Source organism: Myotis davidii, unplaced genomic scaffold (assembly GCF_000327345.1).
Source record: "Myotis davidii unplaced genomic scaffold, ASM32734v1 scaffold514, whole genome shotgun sequence".
Classification (NCBI taxonomy): Eukaryota; Metazoa; Chordata; class Mammalia; order Chiroptera; family Vespertilionidae; genus Myotis; species Myotis davidii.
Window position 1 is genome coordinate 803,479 of NW_006286236.1, and position 7,927 is coordinate 811,405.

The 7,927-nt window shown below is 59.4% G+C and overlaps 1 long non-coding RNA gene across 2 annotated transcripts in view; it reads left to right on the forward strand.

Annotated features, from left to right (window-relative positions):
* LOC107182081 overlaps positions 1–7,927 on the forward strand; it is a 32,359-nt gene that overhangs the window by 6,303 nt on the left and 18,129 nt on the right. Inside the window, exons 1-2 of one of the 2 annotated variants that reach the window (XR_001512801.1) lie at positions 1–45; positions 1,743–1,909. This is a non-coding gene — a long non-coding RNA (uncharacterized LOC107182081). The remainder of the gene's footprint in view (positions 46–1,742; positions 1,910–7,927) is intronic. The other variant, XR_001512802.1, reaches the window with a different exon arrangement.

The window sequence follows — 7,927 nt, forward strand, 5'->3', positions numbered from 1 at the left end:
CGCGGCGAGGGCCCGCGGAGTGGCTGGCGGGGATGTGTGTGTCAGGTGGGTGTGGACGGGATGGGGGGGGGGGGACGCCGCTGGAACTGACCGGGGAGGACTGTGCGGGTGTGCAGGTGTGGCCACGTGCGTGCTGGAGGGCGGGGAGTAGGTCACCATGTGAGGGGGCATGTTTGGGGCCTGGATGTGTTGACCCCTGAGCTGTGTAGGGGACCCCTGTGCCCACGGGCAGGTTTGTGTGGGTGTCTATGGTGAAAGCTGTGTGTGTGGGGTGGTCCACTGTGTTTCCGTGTGTTACCGTGTGTCTGTGCATGTTCCAGGCATGTAGGCGCACCTGTGTGGGCCTGTGTGGTGAGGTGGGCCCCCTCTGCGGGCAGCTGTGTACAGTGAATCGGGGGCTGTGTGCCCACGTGTGTCTGAGGGAGTGTGAAAGTGTGGTGTCCTGTGGGTGCAGGTTGTGTGTGAGGGTATGTGTGCGACTTGGGGTGCTGTCCTGTCCCTGCTGGCCACTGGGCTCAGGGTCAAGTGTGAGCCTTGCAGCTGGGGCGGGTGGGGGAGCAGTGACCCTCCTGGGCCTGGGAGCTCTTTCCCGAGCAAGCCTGCTGCTTTTTTTCCCCGCCTCTGGGTAGTTGTGACGGAGTTGAGACGGCGCAGGGGGCCTGTGTTTCTGTGCTGTTGCTGCTGGCTGCCAGCTCCGGTGGGCCTCCATTTGTTTGGGAATGGCTAAGTCAGGGGGCCCAGGTGTGAGCGTCTGCCTGATGGGGAGGACCAGGAGGACCATCTGGGCTGGTGGGGGTGCAGGGCCAGACCGAGAGGGGGGCCTCCAAGGGAAGGGGGTGAGTGAGTGGTGTGCATGTGCGTGCACAGATGGAGGGAAGGTCCCGCCAGGCATGTCTGTCTGGGAGTGAGCCCATGCAGGTGGAGGTCGAGCAGGTATATTGCTCTTAGGGTGTGTGAGCACATATGGTGGGAAGTGGGGCACAGGCTGTGGGCACGCAGGGAGGGGGTGCAGGGCCTTGCAGAGTTCTGAATCAGAGATGTGCCTGGGAGAGGGTGCTTGTTCCCTGTAGCGGAGGGGAGTGGGCCGTGTTGCTGGTGGGGTGACCAGCAGAAGGGTGGCGTGGTTGGGCACGAGAAGGGGAAGGCTATGTGTGTGGGCGTCAGGGCAGTGTGGGTGGCCATTCCCACCTGGGTGTGTGTCCATGACTGAGTGAGGTTGGGGCTGGGGTTATGACTTGGGGCCCAGCAGGCAGTGAAGGACATGGGGTGGAGCGGTGTGTGAGGGCCCTGTGGCTGTCAGAACATCTATCCATCTGTTGCTTCCTCCTCCTGCCCAAGAGGGACTCCCGTGGCCTCTGGCCCCTCCCCTCCCTCTGAGTCCAATGGGGTCGGTGGGGAGCCCCCAGCTCTCCATGTGGGCCTAGAGGCCCTTCCCCTCCATCTCTCTTGCCCCATCATTCTTCTCCATCTCCCTGCCCCCATCTCCTCATCTCCTGCCTCGATCTCTCTCCATCTCTGCCTCCATCTCCCTCCATTCCCTCCCTCTTTCTCCTCCTTCTCTCTCACACTGATATTCATTTGTGGTATATTCGGTTGCCATGGGAAACCTAAGAAAGAAGTGAGTGTACCCTTCAAGACTTCAGCATTTTTCCCTCCTCCCTCCCTCCCTCCTGCTGTCCCCTCCCTCTCCTTCTCCCCGCCTCTCCTCTCCCTCCCTCCTCCCTCTCCCTTCGCCTCCACAGGAGAGGACTTGGGTGAGGAGCTGCTGCCGCCTGAGCTGGGCCCGGACCGGAGACCCACTGCCACCGCTGCTGCCACTGCTGCCACCACTGCTGTGGGGACCGCCCTGAGACCAGGCCAGGAACAGTGCCTTGCTGGCCGCAGGGCCCCCCCTGCCCGCAGACCGCTGGTAAGGACAAGGTCCTTCCCGAGCGTGTGAGTGTGGATGGAGGTGAGCCCAGCTCACATGACCCGGCCTTGCCAACCCGTGATGTGGGCCAGCCTCTGCCCACTGTGTGTCCCTTCCTGCCTTGCCCAGCCCTGCCCCCAGCTGCGGGCACCCCAACCCGCCCCTCCTCAGCTTCCCTTCCACAGGGCCCACGAGGCAGCTGGTAGAGTGGCAGGCCTGCTGGGGGCTGGGACTGGTCCACTGGGAGGCTGGGGAGGAAGCCGCTGCTGGCTGCTGGCTCAGACACCCCACTCCTGCCTCTTCTCCCAGCTGAGACGCTGAGCAGGCCTGCCTGCAGCCCAGCCGGCTGGGGCATCTGTGCACCTGGTGGGGGTGAGCCGCTGGCTTCCTGGGCCAGCCTGGGAGAACAGGGCCTCTTCTCCCTCAGGTGGGGCCTTTCCGTTGTAGAGAAGGGCAGCCTGAGGGGCTGGGAGCGAGTTGGGAGCAGGGGAATCGCTGGGTGGAATCAGTATCTGGCCTGATCCAGTGGCTTGTGTGTTGAGGCGGCCGGGAGAGCAGGCTTCCAGTAATGGGCCAGGGCCGGCGGGCAGGCCTGCAGGAGCCCTTCTGTCCTGGCTGGGGCTGGTGGCTGCCCCGGAGAGGAGAGGCTGAGGCTGTCGCTGTCACTGAGGCTGTGTTGGTGGTGGCCACGTGGAGGGAGCTGTTGTCCTTTCGGTTGCTGAGTGACGTGGAGAGGGACCCGCCTCTGTGGCATTGTGGTCTCCATGGAGAGAGGAGGAGACCGGGGAGGAGGCTTGCAGTTTGGCCTGGGTGTTGGCGGTTGCTAAGGAGAGGGAGATGCGTCTCTAAGCTGTGATGGTCCCCACGTGGGGGGCTGTGGCTGCTGAGGTGTTGAGGTCCTCAGGGAAGGGCTGGGGCTGGGGCTCTGGAGGGGCTTGTGCAGGGATGGGAGGGGTGGTGGGGGCTCCAGGAGGACAGTGGGGGTGTGGCAGGGGAGGGGCTGCTGCTGTGCCGTGGTGTGGGGGACCCAGGCTGACGTGGGCTGAAGTGGGGCACAGTGGGTGGTCTGAGTTGTATCCCCACATCCAGTGCTCATCCTGCCTGTCATGTGGCCAGACTGGACCCTGTTGCACCGCCAGTGTCCCTCCTCCCAAGGTCCCCTCTGTCTGTCCTTTCCTCTCACTTCTGTGGCCAACTTCTCCTCCCTCTGCCTCCTGGGGCCCTCCCTCCTCCGGGCCTTTGAACGTACAAGTCCCCATCTGGATGCACACTCCGTCCTGCCCCCAGCGGACTGCCTTCCCATCCTTTACACTTGTGCTCTGGGGAGCCTGGCATTGGTGCCTGCCTTTGAGATATCATAGGGAAGGCGACTTGCCGGAGGTCACGCAGTGGGCTGGGATTTGACCCTGGGGCACCTGCCTCCCCAGATGTCCAGCTCACCAGGCCTTATCTCCCCCCAGGAGCCTCCACTACCCTCCCATGCAGAGTCATCTGGCTCTAGCACTTACAGCTGTAAAATCCTGTGCCTCAGTTTCCCCATATGTGAAATGGAGAGATGTACATGCCTCTTGAGGTTGCTGTCACTTGGGATAAAGTATGTGATGCCCCTGGTGTGGTTCCTTGCACTGAACAGACTCTCAGTAAGTGACGCCACTATCAACATTCCTTTTGAAACGGAATTTGAAATGATTTTCTAACATGCCCTGGGGGTGGGGATAGCAGTGCCTTCTCATCAGAGACCAACTTCGTGTGTGTGCCCTTTCCCTGTGACCCTGGAGGGGTGAGGTGTTGGGCTGACCTCGTGGTAGCAGGAAGCGGGGCAGGAGAGGGGGGCCTCTGATGGTCACGCCGCACCTTGGTGGCGGGGCCAGGATGGGCCCAGGTGTGACTAGATTCTGTCCCATGTTCCCCCCTGCTTGCTCCGGGCCCCTGTGTGTGCGCTTTAACCCAGTGGGCCTTGTCCCCTTGCTCATGCCTGAGCCCCCTCCCGCTGGCTTTCTTCACAGCACACAGGGTGGTGGTGCCTTGGGAGTAACAGATTCAGGGAAAGTCAGTCCCTTCAGCCTCCTTGACACCACCAGGGCCCAGGCCCGGCAAGGACGGAAAGGATGCCCAAAGAGGGCCATTTGAGGGCCTCGGGGAGTGATGGATGGCTGTCTTTTGAGTGACAAAGATCTGGTTCCAATCCTGACTCTGCTACTTTCTAGGTGGGTAGCCATGGGCACATTTCTTTGCCATTCCTGGCCTCAGTTTCTTCATCTGTACAATGGGGATGATAAGACTGCCTACTTAACTTCAGGCAGGGAATGAAGTTAGTGCACAGGGCCTGGGGCCTGGGAGGTGCTTCCTGGGCCATGGCTGTTCTTTCTAACCCACCAGACTGCTTCACATTTCAGGCTGAGATAGCGAAGAGGGGAGAGGGCTGTCCTGAGCGGCCCCAAAGGGCAGAGGTGGACCAACCAGGCACAGACCTCAGTTCATCCCAGAAGAATCGTTTAGCAGTGAACGCCGTCTTGGGGTGGGATGGGGAGACGCAGTGAGTGCTCTGTGTCCAGTGAGACCACAGAAGGCCGGCAGGGGCACAGGGTTTGGGATTATAGGACTCAGGTTCACATATTCATGTTGCCATTTCCGGTCTGTGGGGTGTTGGGAGGGTCAGTTTCCCCTCCTGCAGAATGGGAGGAAAAGCAATGGAGCGAGCGTGACTTTAAATGCATTCGTATTTGCGGAAGGGACCCAGGCGTCCCTTGAACCTGCACAGTATCCAATTTTCCAGAAGAAGAAAGCCAGGTGCAAGGAGCTTGAGGTCTTAGAGCAATCATACCAATAGCTGCTCATTATTGGGGCATCTGCTGTGTGCCAGGCGTTTTCCTACGTGCTCTGGGTCTCCTCTAATTTTCCAGCCTTTACACTGGCTGTTCCTTTTGCAGGAGTTGCCGTTCCTTCTTTGCTCATTGCTGCTTCCAGGGCGCCGTTGCCTGGCTGTCTTCTGTTTCGGTTCATTATCGCCTCCTCCAGGAGGTCCTCCCTGACCACTCTGCTTGATCTGGGCCTTCTTCTGTTTTCCTTTAGTCCCTGACACAACCAGATACTATTTTGTTTATTTGCTTGTTACGCACCCACCCACCGTGGTAGGTTTTCAGCTCCACGAGGGAAGGAGTTTTTTCTGTCTTGTTCCCTACTCGATCCCAAGTGCCTTGAATGGGGCCCGGCACATAGTAGATGTTCAATAAATATGTATTTAGCGAATGCATCCCATTCTATACATGAGGAATGCGGGGCACGGGAGAGTTGTAAATTGCCTGCGGACACACAGCTGGGAGTAGGTGGCAGGGCTAGCATTTGATCCCAGGTTGGCCTGGCTCCAGGTCAACCGTTTTTTTCTGCTACACGACACCACCCAGCTGGAAGCCTGGCCTTTCAGGCTGGAGTTTGGACTGTCTTTTGAACACAGACAAAACCACAGAACACCTCTTCAGTAGGAAAGGTTCCTGCCATAAGGAAGAGCTTCTGGTAGCAGCCTGAACTGTCAAATCAGTTCACTAGCTGTGTGACCTTAGGTAAATTACTTAACCACTCTGTGTCTCAGTGTACTTGTCAGCAAAGTGGGGGTAATGTCTTGGCTGGCTTAATAATCTTGGCGGGCTTCTGGGAGGCAGTGGACTTCGAGCTCTGATTTGCCGGCTTGGCTCCAAGTCCCTCCCACCCTCCCCCGCCTCCCCAAGGTGGAAAAACAGCCTTTGCTGAATCACCCCAGTCCTGGAAGGCCCCACTGCCCACGCCCGAGGGATCTGAGATTTTGACTTCTGAATAGGGGACATTTTAAGTGCTTGGGACAAGCCATTTTCTGCCCTGCTAGCCCCCTCCATCCCCCCCAAGAGAGAAAGAGAGATCAAAGAGGAGAAGGAAACTGATTGTAACAGTGTCCACTATGTGCTAGGGACATTCCCGTCCTTAACCCCTCACAGTCACAGCGGCCCCTGCAGAGTAGGGGTTATTAAAGCCATTTGACAGATGCCATGCTCAGGTTTGGGGAAATCCTGTGTAGAGAACAGAGCAGGGATTGGACCTAGGCTCAGAGGCTCTGCCTGCGTGTGACCGGGGAGAGGAGGGAACAGAGAGGCTCCTGGGATGGGTGTGCTCTGGGGTTACCCAGAGAGCGGGCTGTGGGTCCCAGGATGGAGTTCAGAGGGGCCCCAATTTTAGAGGCTGGACCTCGAGGGGCTGTGGGATGAATAGACTGCTTTCCCCAGCCTGGATGCCTCCCCACCCCCTGCCCCCCCCACTGCTGGCAGCCACGCGAGGCCAGGGAATAGATCTGGCGTTGTGCGTGGTTGTTCCAGTGTCTCGCTCAAGACCCCATTTGTTTGGGGAGGAGAAAGGGGGGTCTGTGGTGCCCAACAGAGGTGGGATTCATGGCCAGGCCTGGGGGGCAGGGTAGCCTGCCTGGTACGGACTAGGCCTGGAGGACCTCCAGGAGGAGAGGAGGGGGCTGGGCACGGTCTGGGGTCCTGTTTTTGTGGTCTGGGGGCAGAGTCTTGTACCCCAGGTTGGGGGGCTGTGAGGGTGGAGGGGCAGGAGGAGGGGGTAAGAGTCTTGCCCCCATGACTTTCTAGTCTGAAGGAAGGAGAGCATGATGACCCTGTCCTCAGGGAGCCCTGGTCTTAGGGGAGTGGGGGGGGGCGCGCTAACCATGCCATCAGGATGCTTGTCTGAGGGGGACACAGCCCTGACTTCAGGGAATCCCCATCTGAGGGGGGATAGAGCCTCCACTCCCAGGAGCCCGAGTCTGAGGGTGGGGGCACTGTGGGTTTTAGGGGCTCAATCTGCCCTCTGAATGTAGTAGAGGAGAGTCCCACTGCGTGGAGGCTCCCTGAGTTCTGGGAAGACTTCCTGGAAGAGGCAGTCCCTGAGGCCTGGGAAGGGGTTGGATTCAGGGCAGGGACTACAGGAGGGACTGTTCTGTGGTTGGAAGTAAGGCATGGTGGGTTAGATCCCAATGCTGAGTAGTTACATGCACCTGAACCTCAGTTTGCTCATCTGTGAAATGGGGACATTGCCTGGGCACTGCCCAGCTCCTGGAGGGAGGGTTGGAGAGAGAAGTACCTGTACATAGTAGGCCCACAGGGCTGCCAGGGACTGCATGGTTGGTGAGACCATGCAGGAGTTCTAGAAGCTGCCTAAAACCATTCCCCCGGCCCCTCCTCCACCCTGGGCCACAGCTCCAACCCAGCTGCAATCTTTCCAGGTGCAGGAGGGGGCTGTGAGGTGCGACAAGGGCCGTAGGCTCCTGCCTTCCTCCAACTTGCTGTGACCCTGGCTAGTTCCAGTCGTCTCGGGGCCTCAGGCTGAGACCCAGCCTCTGACCTTGAGGACACCGTCTGAGGCCTGCGGGAAGTCAGAGCTTACCCCTGGCACCCAGGGCTGGGCCTCAAGGGCCGATGTGGGGGTTCACCAAGGCCCACAAGCATCCTGGGAGGAGATGGGCCACACAGAGGGGTTGGCAGAGGAGAGTGGGCGCCCCAGTGACGGTGGCTCAGGAGCTAAACAGAGGCTTAAGGAGTGAGGTCTTTCCTGCGTGTGCCAGACACTGGGGTGCTGGCTTGGGGATGGTGAGTCAGAGTGGAGAGACTCCTGGGGCTGCGAGTGGATGACGCAGTAGTCAAGCACTTGGGCCCAGGCCTGGGTTTAACTCCTGATTCTACCCATAACAGACACTGTGTGCCTCAGTATCCTCATCTGTAAAATGGGAATAACAATAGTACCTACCTCCTAAGGTTGACACTAGAAAGCGCTTAGCGCTGTGCCTGACTTACAGTGAGTGCCCAATAAATGCTAGCTACCTGTTGGGTTTGCTGGTGGTGGGAGCAGCTAGGCAGGGCTTTAATGGCCCTCCCAGCCACCACTTCTCAGGCTGCTGGGGACAGGCTGTGGCCTATGGAGTCCCAAGGCCTGGGATACTGGCCCAGAAAATGTGGCTGTGTCTGCCTCTCTGGTTCCTCCCACTCTCCCCAGTGC